At 38.3% G+C, this 13073-nt stretch overlaps 1 pseudogene; it reads right to left on the bottom strand.

The window, feature by feature from the left end:
* Positions 1-12010: 12010 nt before the first annotated feature.
* On the bottom strand, positions 12011-12724 carry LOC119517645 (annotated as a pseudogene).
* Positions 12725-13073: the final 349 nt, after the last annotated feature.

Below are 13073 nucleotides of genomic sequence, written 5' to 3'. Positions count from 1 at the left end.
GGTGATGAAGAGCCAAGTTGCTCTGCATAATTAAAGTAAGGAGTCATCCTTTCTGGGAGACTAAGGGAGAAAGCCCCAGAAAATGGTGAAGCAGGAGTCTTTAGAAAGCTAAGCAGCAGTTTGAAGCAAAAATCTGTCACCTCACTCAGTAAGTAAAGTATGCTACATGCAAATGCCTTATGTGAGAAGGTTTGAGTGGAAAGAAAAGAACAGCTAGAAAAGATAAGACCTGAGTGAGATCTAGAGTACATTGGAAGATAGAATTCAAAGCCAGAAGAGATTATCCCCTGGAAATTTGCAAAAATTTTGGTATGAGTGTTGACACTTGGGATAGTAGAGTTGAGACACATGAAGAACAGGTCTTATTTACCCAATTGCCCCTAGATTCTAAAGAAAATCACCACATGTCTTCTGTTCTCGTGCCTGGAAGTTGTAGGAAACCCCACATATGTGGACACATTTGCCCCATAAATGGGGTATAATCAACTGCATGGGCCTTATGCACCAATTTGTAAACTTTGAGGACTAATTATACGTAATCCACATAACATGGTAAAAAAAAAAGGGAGCAATTTAAATGTCATAATTTATCAGTAATATAGACTTAATCCAACTTTACCATAGTACTTCTTTCCAGATACAATTTTGGAGTCACTGTAAATGTTCTAATGTATCAACAGACCCTGAAAATATTTTTTACTTCCTTGGAACTCTGGATACTATTTAGGGTAATCAACACTAGAGGAGACTTTTAAACTACTTGATAGCATAGCTTTTGAAAATAACACTAACTTTTATTGAAAATAGATTTACAGTGCTTTAGAACAGTTTGTGACACATGGTAATTCTGCAATAAATATTAGCTATTGCCAATATAATTGTTTGCACTTATAATTAAATACCAAATATGATCATTTTTGCAACTATTATCTCATTAAATCCTAACGATACAGCAAAATGAATACTATTACCTGTTTTTCTGGAAAAGGAGTACAAGATTCAGAGAAACCATGTATTACTTATTTACCTGTATTTTAATAAATAGCAAATGGCAAAGTTACTATTCAAACCCAAAGTACATGTGCCTTCCATGATATAAATGTCTCTAAATTCAGTAAGCATAACAATTGTGATTAGGTGATTATAGGTGGTAAATAGACAAACATTAAAAATAATTAATAAGCATACATTAATTTTATTGTTTATTCCACAAAATAATTAGTACCTCTTTCAAATCAATGCCAATTGATTCCTAGTTGTAGCAATGAAAATAGAATATTTTAAAGGTATATAAAAAATGCACATTGGATTAAAAAATTAGTTATTAATAATACAGTTGATACTTAGATCCGGGAGTCACAAAGGAGCTACCTGCATGGTTGAAATAATACTTGAAAACACTGCAATGAATCACTCTTGTTGGACTTCCCAACCTTGTCTCTTCAGGAACTCACTGATGGTTTAGGGACCAGAGAAATCTACTCACACTCACACCAAACATCTGATGTTAAAACATCATGAAAAGTATTGTCTACAAAATTGCTATTGTAAAGGAAATACAATTTTAAAACTTCTTTTTTAAAAATGTCTTATATTCTTTAACTGTTGACTAGCTAGTTCTTACTGTATTACTTCCTTATTTGGAAGGCTCCCTGCTGCCGTGGTGAGTCACCCCCTTCATCTCAGACAGTTTGCACTCAGGCCCTGACTAATCCCCTGTTTCACTGTGATGACTCCAGGTGCCTGAGCAAGACTGTTGTCTGAGCACCTTAGGGGCTTTATCCACTCCAGATGCTGAATTTTATTTAGGTCATTACTCGCCAAGAGAAACTCTTCATGCCATAACAGCATGGGTAAATACCTTCCCCACCTTGACTTGTTTGCCAGTCTGTGGTAGGCAGCCTTCTAAAATAACGCCTACTGATCCTCACCACCTGATATTCATGACCTCCCCTTAGGGCAGTGGGATGGACTTGGAACTTATCTCTAATGGATAGACTTTGACAAAAGTGATAGGATGTCCCTTCCATGATTAGGCTATAAAAAACCGTGACTTCCATCATGCTGGATTCTCTCCCCATTGACTTCTCCACTGCATGTTTTGATGAAGCAATCTGCCATGTTGGAGAGATGTACCTGGCAAGGGACTGGGGGTAGCCTCTGGCCAACAGCCCACAGGCAACTGAGGCCTTATATCTTATATTCTTTGTATTTGCCACACAAACAGCCCACAACAAACTGAATCCTGCCAATGACCATGTCAGGGAATTTGGAGCAGATCCTTCCTCCGTTCAGCCTTAGATGATTACAGGCCCAGCCTACACTGTGATTGCAGCCTATGGGAGAACCTAAAACAAAAAACCCAGTAAGCTGTGCTCAGATTCCTGACCTAAAGAAATTGTAAGACAATGAATGCTGTTTCAAGCCACTATGTTTGGAGGTAATTTGTTATGCATCAAGAGCTAACTAATATACTATCTTACTACATTAAACAAACAACAAACAAAACACCTACAGTCTAGATTTTCTCTGCATTCATGACTGTATTTTACTTGCTCAGGGAGAATTTGGCATCAAATACATTTCACTGACCTTTAACTTTCTGTAAGATATTCCCCAACTTTAACCCTCCCCCTCCCCTAATTATTTCTGCTAGATACCCCAGATGTTTTTCTCTCACATTTATTTATGAATAAGAGCTGTCAGTAATAATGAGGTTTCTGCCATATCTTCCTCTCCTGTCCAGAGCCCCTGTGCTGCTGAGCCATCTGCTTCTGAATGCTCCAGTGCCTATGAAGCTAGGGAAGATTTTCTTAGCCGTGTCTGGTAAGGCACTTCTGTCCTTTCTGGGCACTGGCATGGAGGTTCTAGAGACTTCAGAGTGTCAGGGCAACCTGGGAAAGTTTCTGGAGTCCTTGAAGAGTAGAAACAGCTGCAAGTCCTGGGCTATAGTAAATTGTATTAATTTTTTTTCCTTTATTATATAAGAATTTAAAGCCACAATATTCTTCTACACAGTACTTTAGCTATATCCCACAAATTTAGATATATTTTCAGTATCTTTAAATTGAAGATACTTTCTAATTTCCCTTGTGATTCTTCTTTGACTCATGGGTTATGGAGAAATGTGTTATTTAATTTTCAAATAATGGGAGATTTTCTAATTTCTAATTTAATTCTACTATTGCTGGAGAAGTGCTCTATATGATTTTAGTTATTTTAAATTTATTGAGTCTTGTTTTTAAATATAACAAGATTTCTCTAATGGCCAAAATTTGGTCTATCTTGATGGATTTTCCCTGTGTACTTGAAAATTATGTGTATTCTTCTGTTGTTGGGTATAGTGTTCTACATATACCCATACATATTCAGTTAAGTCAAGTAAGTTGAGAGTGTTAATCAAGTCTTCTCCGTCCCTACTTAGGATTTTTTCCCATCTTTTTACATTAAGCCTATTAACATCTATATATTTAAAGTGTATCTTCCCATAGCATAAAGTTGTGTTGTGCTTTCTTATCCAGTCTGCCAGTGTCTTCCTAGAAATTTTTGGACTAGTAACATTAATATATTTTTCATTATGGATGGGTTTAAGTCTGCCATTTTTCTATTTGTTTTCTATTTGTTTCATTTGTTCTTTTTTAAAAAAAATAATTCTCAATTTCTTTTGCATTAGCATATTGTTTTAGGTATTTTATTTTCTCTCCTCTATGGACTATCAGCCATACCACTTTGTTTTATTTTCTAATTGTCACTCTGGGATTTACAATATACATCTTATTTATCACAGTCATACTTTCAGGTAATATCATACCACTTCACATATAGGAAGAACTTTACAACAGTGTACTTCCATTTCTCCCTCAAATGCTTTGTTCCATTGTTGTCATGCATTTCACTTCCACACGTGTTAAAAATCCCATAATACATTATTACTTTTGCTTTAGTCAATTATCTTTTAAAGAATTTTAGTAAATGTCTGTAGTATTTACTTAGAGAAATAAATATCTTTTACATTTACAATCACATTCACTATTTCTGGTGCTCTTCATGCCTTTTTGTTTATCTCAGTTTCCATCCTATGTTATTTTATTTACATCTTAAGAGCTTCCTATAAAATTTCCTGTAAAGCAGATCTGCTGGCATTGGTATGAAATTTTCCTAGCTTTTTGCATGAAATGTCTTTTTTCACCTTCATTTTTGAAGAATATTTTCATTGGACCTATATTTCCAGATTAATATTTTTTTTTCTTTTGATACTTTAAAGATATACATTGTCTTCTTGCTTGCAGAGATCAATGGTAAGGCAGCATATTTTTAATTTTTTCCCTTGAATGTAGCATGTTTTACTGTATCTCTAGCTGATTTTAAGATATTCTCTCTATCACTAGTTTTCAAGGATTTGATTATGATGTGTTTTCCTGTTGTATCTTTGTTTACTCTACTTGGTATTTGTAGAGTTTTTTGGATTTATAGTTTTTTTCATATTCATTGTGTATTTACAGTTTTCATCATGTTTGCAGAATTTTGGACACTATTTATTTAAATATTCCCCATCCCCCTTCCTTCTCCAGGACTTCATTTTACATAAATGAGACTTTCAATTTCTTCAGTCTTTTTTTCTTTATGCATCATTTTGGGTAGTATATATTGTTATGTTCCCTGATATTTTCTTCTGCCATGTCTAATCTTCTGTTAAACCCATTCAATAAAATTTTCATTTCATATATTGTATTTTTTAACTTTAAATATTTCTTTATACACATATATAAATATGTACGTACACACATACACACACATTCCATTTCTCTCCCTTATACTCATGTTTTCCTTCAAATCCTTGAAAATATTTATAATAGCTTTAGCTGTATCCCACAAATTTTGATATATTTTCAGTATCTTTCAATTCAAAATATTTTCTAATTTCCCTTATGATTCTTTTTTGACTCATGGGTTATGGAGAATTGCGTTATTTAATTTCCAAATAATTGGGGATTTTCTAATTTCTTTTAACATTCTTGTCTACTAATTCCAACATCTCTATTTTTTTAGCTTTGTATCCATTGACTGATTTTTCTTCTGATCTATGAGTGACATTTTCCTGCTTCCTTACTCCTAGCAATTTTTGATTGCCTGTTAAACAATATAGAGATTATATGTTGAGTGTCTGGATTTTGTTGTATTCCTTTCAAGAGTATTGATATTTGTTTAAGCATGCAGCTAAAATTACTTGTAAATTAGCTTGATTTTTTTTTAAGCATGTTTTAAAGTGTTATAGCTTAGGTCTACAAGGTCCTTTGCTGCAGAACTAATTTACCTCTACTACTAAAGCAGGAACATTCTGGGGTCTCCACTCAATGCCCTGATGAGATCTCTCCCCCCTGGTTAGTTGAAACTCAAATATGACCCAATCTTGTGTGATCTTGGGAATTGTTCAGATTCTAGCTCTTCAATAGCTATTCTTTTTCTGGTAGGTGTTCATTGCCCAGTTTTCTGAAAACTCACTTGTGCTGGTTTGAAACTGTTATGTACCCCCCCGCCACCCACCCCCACCCCAAAAAAGCCATGTTTTTTTAATCCAGTCTTCTGGGTACAGACTTCTTGTGGCTGGGATCTTTTGATTAGGTTATTTCCATGGAGATGTGACCACCCAACCTTTTGATTAGGTTGTTTCCGTGGAGATGTGACCCCACCCATTCAAGGTGGGTCTTAATTAGTTTACTGGAGTCCTTAAGAGAGCTCAGGGAGAGAGAGAAAGCTCAGAGCCAACAAAGACCCATGCTTGGAGATGCAGACAGAAATACATTTGGAGATGCTAAGCTAAGAGATGAAGCCCAGAGTTTGATCAGGTGAAGCTAGGTGAGAACCACAGACACTTAAAGAGAAAGCCACTGGAATCAGAAGCTGAAAGCAATGCAACCCAGGAACAAAGGACCCACAAGAGAAGCCAAGAGAGATATTTTACAGAGAAGGTAAGATATGTAATCCAGAGTTTGCCCCTGGGAGAAGCTAAGAGAGAAGCCCAGAGTCATTTTGGAGAAAGCCACAGAAACCCGAAGCTAAACACAGGAGAGACCAGCAGACACTCACGTGACAGAGGAACCCCAGATGCCATTGGCCTATCCTCAGAGAAGGTATCTACCTCTTGATGCCTTAATTTGGACATTTTCATGGCCTTAGAACTGTAAATTTGCAACCTAATAAATCCTCACTGAAAAAGCCAATCCATTTTCTGGTATATTTCATTTTGGCAGCTTTAGCAAACCAAAACACCACCCTAAGCAGGCTTAGTTTAATTTTCAGCCAAAGCTTCAAGGAAACCCTGTGCAGTTTCTGGAGCTCTTTCTCTGCCCTGGAAAATCTAGCTTCCTTAGCTTCCTTCCACTCTGATCTCTGCCTCCCCAACTCAGCAAAATAATTGTGTTTTGCTTGGATTTCTCTTCCCTGTGTTGTGTTCTGGAAAGTGTCTCTTGGCAGAGAGCCTGGACTATCCTAGGTTCCCCTCATTTGTTTACCTTCTCTCACAGGTAGATCTACCTATTGCACAATCTCTGAAAATAGTTGTTTCATATTTTGTGCAATTTACTAGTTGTAACAGCAGAAGGGCAAGTGTAGTACCAGTTATGCTGTTATGGCCAGAACTTTCCCTGTGCCACTTTTATTCCTAAAGGAGTTTCTTTGTGTCCTAATATGTTTGAAGAAATGAATGTAAATTGTTTTTTCAGCTTTCACTGTTCCTTCCAATAAGACATGAGCTTGTGGGGATTCAGTTAGAAGGCAACTCCAAGTTAGTTACCATGTTATACTCAGAATCACTCCTCCGTTTGACAAGAGTGGCTTTGTCAATGGGCTAAGCCTTTTGCCTGCTCCTTTCTTCCTTTAGAATGAATGTCTTCCCAAGAGGGTCCTTGATTCCTCATCCAAACAGACTCCTGGCAGGCCAGTGCCACCAGACTGCCAGACAAGCCTAGACATGCCTGTATGCAAGCAGTGGATATGGCTCAGGCTTAAAGGTTCCAACCCCAACCCTTTTATGCAGTTATGAGATTCCTCCATGCTTAGTTATCTCATATATATAATAAAATTCAGGCTCATCCTCCTTCCTATTGTATATTTGATGTAGGCAAAGGAACACCTTGTTTATCTTCTTTTCTCTAGAATTGCTTTTTTCTAGAATTGTTTTTCTCTAGAAATTTGCCTGCAAGAGATGTTCACCTATATCTTAGGGAAATGTCCTCCCTAAAGCAGTGGTTGTTAAATGCTAGCAAGCTGAAGAATCACATGGACAAGTGCTAAACATTGAGATGCAGATAGTCTTTATTTTTCTAATATCAAATCAAATCTGACATCAGATCCCTCTATTTCTTAAGGCTAACAGGAAATTTATTTTCTATAATTATTTGGGTTTCTCCACTTCTGGAGCATGACATAGTTGCAGGGGTCTTACTCAAAGTAAAACTTTTGGGGAGAGCACTCTGGGTTTTGACCCATATATGATGTTTTAATTTTCTAAGCTTGCCTGGTCCTTGAACAGAGGTGGCTCTGTTGCTTTTGTGTCACACTTGGGAAGAAGGACCTTTGTTGCATCTGGAAGCTATATTCCTCTCCCAAAGTCTATTATCTGTGGGTGCCCAAATAGCCAGTGCCTCCCCTCCCACAAGATTTTCCACCTTCCTAGGCTCTGACAAGGTGTAGGACAAGCACTCTTGCTCTTTGCAGGACCCTCTAGTCTCCTGGACTTGGATAATCTCATCTTCTCCTGCTCTTTTTCTTCTCCAAGCACTTTCCTTCCTCCTCAAATGCATTGCATTATTTCCCATTTTCCTGAGAATAGGTATTGAGTTGGTAGTGTCAGTCTTCAGTAAACTTCACCCTTCACCTTGCACTATGATCAACCCCAAGGTAAGAGGACACTAACATCTGGCTATCTTCTTAGAATAAAGAAGTAGAAATTACAAAACATGATTCACACACAAATCGATGTCTCAATAAATTATTTTCTTGTGGCTTGAGTTATATACCCCAAATTTAGACATGTTCTTAGTCTTAATCTGCATTCCTGTAGCTGTGCACCCATTGTATATAGGGTCTCTTGAAGGCATTTATACTTAAGGTGGGCCCAACTGAATGTGGTTGGATCTTTAACCCAGATTACTGGAGGCCTTATAAAGAGAAAGAAACTGGAAGCCAGAGTCAGAGAAAGTCACAGAGAGGATCTAGAAGCTGTAAATCAACAGGAACCTGGAAGAGAAAGAAGATATTGCCATGGGAAGAGAGAACCAAGGAACCCAACGACGGTCAGCCAGCCAGAATGCTACTGACCCCAGGGAACAAAAAAGCCTCCTAGCTTCTGGAACTATGAGCCAATAAACTCCTGTTGCTTAAGCCAAAACTAGTTTGTGATATTTGTAATAACATATCAGAAAAAATAAAATGCCCTGCCAAGCCCAACTATTTTGTCTAAGTCTCGTTGGTTCATGGTGGTTCCTTTGCTATGTTTCCTACATAACATTAACTGTTTAAAATATATAATATGTATTATTTTGTCTATATTGTTTTAACTTTTATAATATTATCTTTACTGTGTGCTGCACTTCTAAAAGAAACAGAATTCCATTTCTCAATGGGACAGAGTCTGAAGGAAAAGTTCAGATTGGGTGACTTTTAAAGAAATTTAAATGTATTCCTCCAATGATTTTGGCAAAAGAGCAAAAAGATCTCATAAAATGACAAGTTTTTAAATTTGGCGAATATGAATTGAGTGTCTACTATGGGTACAACACATAGCACATTATTTTAGGTATTGTAGGTGGTTTCAAAGATGGTCTCTACTCTTGAGATGCTTGCATTCTGACAGTCTGCAGTCCTCCTACTCTCCAAATTCACACTCTTCTTTCACCAATTTCTCTCCCCGCCTCCTCCTTTCTCTCTTACTTCGTGTATCCCCTGCTGTCTTCTCTGCTTCATTCTGCATATCTGCTCAATTATTTTCTCCACTTACTGTTTTTATCAGCTTAATCAGAGTTTCTTCTTATCATAACTTGGCCCGTTGCTAGCATGGTGGCCACCTGGACCCTTTCTGCTTTTCACTTTAATTCTCATTCTTTACTGCTTCCATCTTTCTGCTTTACACTTTATAACTTATAACAAAGTACGTGTACTCGTGTATATTTCACAATAGAGTTCTGTAATAGGCAAAGATGTTATTATTTGCATGTTGTAGATAGTTCATTAAGCCAAAATGAGAATGTTAAAATCATAGTTGAGAAGGAGAAAGTGAAGAATAGAACAAAGGCCTTCCAACCCCCAATACCATGCTATTTTCAACTGATCACACTGTCTTTTAAGACTGTCATGGATTAACACTCATGTCCAACACATTGGAGCACCCTGCTCTGATGTGCATAGGTTGGGGTTGTATCTGTATACCCAGGGAGATAAGGTGTATGTCTTTCAGCCACGTAAGCCTTTTCTTTCATCCTGGGGATATCGCCTCCTGTTGGAATCTCCCTTCTCCAGGGGAAGAAAATCAGCTTTCTCAACAATGGCAATGTCCTTTCAAACTCTCCTCTGAGGCAGTATTGAACATGTTTTCTCTTTTTGAAATTAAATATCATAATTACAAATTTGGTACCTGTAATGTGATATCCTGACTTTAGGTCTTATTTTCTAGAATTTCTTTTACAGAGTATTTAGACCAGTCGGTCTCAACTTGTATGTCTTCCTGGTTTTATGGAGAAAAAAATCAGAGCCGGATGTCTGCTAACTTTTGTAATTCTCAGTGATCTGGTTTTTCAATGCTTGCTTTTTTTGAGATGGATAAATATGGCACCTATTATCTGGAGGATAACTCATTCCGAAAAATGCCTCTTTTTTTTGTTTTGTTGTTCAAAAATACCGCTCTCCTGGCTGGAGTTGTAATACTTTAGGGTGGACACCAAGGGGCTAGCTGAACCAAGGTTGATTAAGAAGATAAAGTTCAGTAAGTCCAAGAAAGAAATCTGAGTCTGGCAGCCTGAGATTGGAAGGCAGGAATCAGACAACCTTAGAGAAATAAATGAGGACAGTGGAACAAAAGTGACTTGGCACTTGTCTGGGACATGAATTAAAGCATGCATTTTTGGCTGTACCTGGCTTTTCAGTACTGGCTGCAGCAAGGTGTTCAGGAGCTCTGGATGAGGTTAATGGGCCAGAACAAACATCATCAGATGATGATACTATGGGGAACATCTCCTATGTCTCCTCCACAGCAAAGATGGCCTCTATTTAAATTCTCAACTATTTTTCACCTTTGCTACAGAATGTACAATGTCTTTCTTGCCCCCACAACATAAAATTGAAATACATCTACCTATATATTTCCTTCCTGCCTTGCTCAATCCAGTTGATCTTATTTCTCTCTCTTTCCACACACCTATCTCTACTTCTGTGTAGTCTGGCTGTTCTCTCTCCTCCTCTCTGGAAACCCAAATTTATTCACACCTCTGGGGTTTTTTGTTTGTTTTTGTTTTTGTTTTTGCACAATTTTATTTATTTTCTCACTGGCACTGACTTGCCACACTTAAAAATTTCCACCAGACTCAAAAATAACTTCATTTCAGAAGAGAGGAAATATTTTAAATACCCATTTGGCATTTGTTTATACTGTTCTATTGTTAAGATTTTTTTCTTACTATAACGGAATTTGTTCTTGGTTAACTCATGGCAAAAGCCTCTGCTACACATTCATGTAGACTGCTCACTAATGGATCTTTTCTTAGTAAGAATGTAACAGAAGATGGGTATCACTTGGGGTGAATTGTTTTGAAGTTCCTGAGCCTTCATGTGTAAAAGGCAGGACAGTAAATATTAAAATGAGATAATAAGGTATAACAGGCTTAACACAGGGCACAATAAAGGATAATTATTTTAACGTGAATTCAACTGAAATTCCAACCAAGTAACACCAATAACAATATACTTACCATATAGTTTTAAAAAGTTGTTCATTGTCATCCCCTCATCTACCAAGAAGGGAATTAAAGCTAGCCTGTTCAACTGAGTGACAGGACCACTGAATGTCTGAATTGGAAATCAATTATATACTATTCAATCCAACACTCTCATTTTACAAATGGGAAAATGGAGGTCTAGGGAGTTAATGAAAACTTCCTACAGAGATTCAACTATTTTGGGGCTGAGTCAAGTCTAGGACCAGGCTTTTTTTAACCAAAATGAACATCTCTTTCATTTACGTGGCCCTTCACAATGTACAAAGCACCTCCTCAGCTCCGCAACCCACCCTCGTTTATTACACATCACTCGGTTTATGGAGATGGCATTTTATTTCCTTCTTGTCTTTGGGAGGTAGACAGTCTGGGAGATTTTATTTTGCATTCTTCAAACCTAGTATTTCAGCAGCTAATCCTACACTGAACCTTAAATTAAAACACAAAATATCTGTGTGTGTGTGTGTGTGTGTGTGTGTACATATACAATTTATATATGGGAGAAGCAGCACCCTGTCTCCCAGGGTCATCCTGGCAGCCACACCCTGGTGGTCACTGAGCATGAACAGGAGATGGGCTCCTACTTGAGAATCCCCATGTTGCCTTTAACATGTCCACTAACAGGCTCAGAAGTGTGTATGCTTTCAAAAAGGTGTGGGGACATTTATAGGCTACCCTTTAATGAGTCTCACTTTGGGAAAGAGCATCGAGGATGGCCAGCTACTCTTCATGTAATTTTGAAGAAAGAATGAAGAATGAAGCCAGTTCACTTTTCGTCCCGGAATTTTTCCTTCTTAATACTTTATTTTGTTGTAGGGTAATTATGTTAATATATGGGTATATCCTTATGACAAAAGGGAGATCATATGAGGGAGGAAATCAGACAATAAATCAAAAAAAAAAAAATGCTTTAGGAATTAGAAGTCAGAACTTGGCAGCGGGGTGGGAGGCGGTTCATTCTTTGCACAGATCCCCTACGCACAATGCAAATGTCCTCAAAAACAGCAATGGGAAAGAACAGACACTCAGCTGCAGAACCAAGCTGGGGTCTTGGCTTTATAGCTTTTAACGTCCTTAAAAATGGGCTGGGCATCAAGTGCCTTCTCCGAATAGGCCAAGGAAGATAAGTCCAATTTGGTTTTCAAAGCTGCAGTCAGCTCTGCAGTCAGCAGCTCACGGAGGGATACGCCGTCGTGGGAGTACACCCAGTTTTTTCCCGTCCAATCATAGCGCTTGGGCCCAGTGGAGGGAGAAGATAACCAGATTTGCTTGTTTGGGGTTTGCTTATTGATCACGTAGGTTCCCAGATCTCCACCAAGTTTAATTGTTAAAACACCACTCCCAAATGAGACATCATAATCCTCAAATGTGTAAGATTTATCTGCAAGGTCTTCAAAGAAACTCTGCTAAGGAATCCAGCGTTTCCTCTGCCAGTCTTTCATTGGTGGTCTCATCTAGAGAGCCTGGATCACCCAAAGTTCCCGTTTTCCTCAAATTCATCAAATGGGCACTCTGCTTTTTGATATTCAGAATCTGGTTGAGGCAGCGGAAGTTCAAGCTGTCTTGGCCAGGCACCCAGACGTGGCTGTCCCGATGCGCAGCCCCCGGCGGCCGCAGAGTAGGGTGTGTTCCGCCAGCGGCCGGGCTGTGGCGGGGGCCTGGGCCTGGGCCGGGCCGTTGGGTGCCGCCCAGAGCGGAAACACACCTCTGGTTCTTGACTTATGATACTGCCCTGGCATTTACTATTCTTCTTCCAATCCACCCACTCACTTCTTTCTTTCAAAGTACAGCTCAAGTTTCACCTTATAGAAGCCTTTTGGAATACTAGAGCCTACAACCATATTTCTTCTCCCTACAAGTTTCTTGTGCTTATAATTAGCACACCATCATAGGCAAGGTTGTGCTGTTCATTGGCACCCAGATTGTTTTAACCATTCACCCTCTTGAGGCCAGGGAGTATGTCTTATTTGTCTCCCTCTGCTAAGGCTTTGCATGGTCTGAGAACATAATAGCTGCTCAATAAGTAGCTGATGATATGACCCCCAAATATTGCACTAGCAAAAGATAGTGCCCTAGAGTTTGGCAGGC

Source organism: Choloepus didactylus, chromosome 1 (assembly GCF_015220235.1).
Source record: "Choloepus didactylus isolate mChoDid1 chromosome 1, mChoDid1.pri, whole genome shotgun sequence".
NCBI classification, from domain to species: domain Eukaryota; kingdom Metazoa; phylum Chordata; class Mammalia; order Pilosa; family Megalonychidae; genus Choloepus; species Choloepus didactylus.
Note: the sequence above shows the minus strand (reverse complement) of the source record. Positions and strands in the feature narration are given on the sequence as shown.